This window comes from Rhinopithecus roxellana, chromosome 2 (assembly GCF_007565055.1).
Source record: "Rhinopithecus roxellana isolate Shanxi Qingling chromosome 2, ASM756505v1, whole genome shotgun sequence".
Classification (NCBI taxonomy): domain Eukaryota; kingdom Metazoa; phylum Chordata; class Mammalia; order Primates; family Cercopithecidae; genus Rhinopithecus; species Rhinopithecus roxellana.
In genome coordinates this window covers 25,839,088-25,840,458 of record NC_044550.1, presented here as the reverse complement: position 1 = coordinate 25,840,458, position 1,371 = coordinate 25,839,088, and the positions used below count along the sequence as shown (strand labels likewise).

Below are 1,371 nucleotides of genomic sequence, written 5' to 3'. Positions count from 1 at the left end.
TGGTATGTATCTTTAGATACATATCTATATCTTAGATTTATAGTATTTATCTTTAGCTTATCATAGTCTACCTCCTAGTAATATTACACCACTTCAGGTACAGTAAACTTTCTTTCACCACTGCCTCCAACGCTACCACACATCAACCTTTGTCCTATTGCCGTTATGCATTTTATTTCACCAACCCCTATGAATTCCATTATATACTATTATGAAACAATCTATTTTAAACAGCCAATTATTTTGTTAAGAGTCTCAAAATAAGAAAAAGTGTATTTCACTTTCACTCTCTTATTTACCATTTCTAGTGTTCTTCCCCAACCTCCCCCCTCCACCCAGGGGAAAGTGCAAATAAAATCCCCTACTACCACAAATTATGCGGTTGAGTTTCCCACATTTGGCAAAATCACAGGGGTCAGCACATCCAGAGTGCAATGGATAAGACTTGCCCTGGGAAAACTATCCTTGTGATCATGGTATCTCCCCTGCCAGGTAAGTATAGTATTCTTCAATTCTTTGCTGATTGAATGTCATCTGACATGGATTATTTCCGAATCTGCTGTCATTTTTTCTTTATTCTAGTATATATAATGTATTTTTCCCACCACTTTGGATACTTTTAATGTTTTTTTCTTTATCCTTTTTTGTTTTGTTTTGTTTTTGGTTTTGGTTTTTTCTTCTTTCTGAGACAGGGTCCTGCTATGTTGCCCAGGCTAGAGTGAGTGGCTATGCACAGGGGTGATTCCATTACTGACAAGAACAGAAGGTTTGATCTTCTCCATTTTTGACCTGGGCTGGTCCACTCCTCCTTAGGCAACCTGGTGGTCCCCTGCTCCTGGGAGGTCACCATACTGATACTGAAGTTAGTGTGAACACTTGATTGGAATAGTACACTACAGTCCAGAACTCCTGGGAACAAGCAATCTTCCCACCTCAAACTCCTGAGTACCTGGGACTACAGGTACAAGCCCTCATGCCTGGCTTGGTTCTTAACAACTTGATTGTAATGCATCTTCATATATTTCTGTTTCTTGTGCTTGGAGTTCATGAGTTTCTGAATTTGTGGGTTATACTTCTCAACAAATTTGAAAAAATTTTGGCAATAATATCTTCAAATAATTTTAAACTTTCTCCTTTTTATGCCTTGTATAGGGATTCTCATTACATGTTTAGTAGGCCATTTAAATTGCTCACAGCACACTGATGTACTGCTCAATACTTATTCAGTTTTTTCTCTGGGCTTTATTTTGTATAGTTTCAATAAGTTCATTTACCATTTTTTCTGTAGTATCTAATGTGCTATTAATCCCATCCAGTATATTTTCACTCCAGACATTGTAGTTTTCATATCTAAAACTGTTTGCAAAGTAA

At 37.1% G+C, this 1,371-nt stretch overlaps 1 non-coding gene across 1 annotated transcript; it reads right to left on the bottom strand.

Moving 5' to 3' along the window:
* Positions 1 to 336: 336 nt before the first annotated feature.
* On the bottom strand, positions 337 to 500 carry LOC115896139. The gene has a single exon (XR_004056094.1). It is a non-coding gene; the product is annotated as a U1 spliceosomal RNA (small nuclear RNA).
* Between the last annotated feature and the right edge of the window lie 871 nt (positions 501 to 1,371).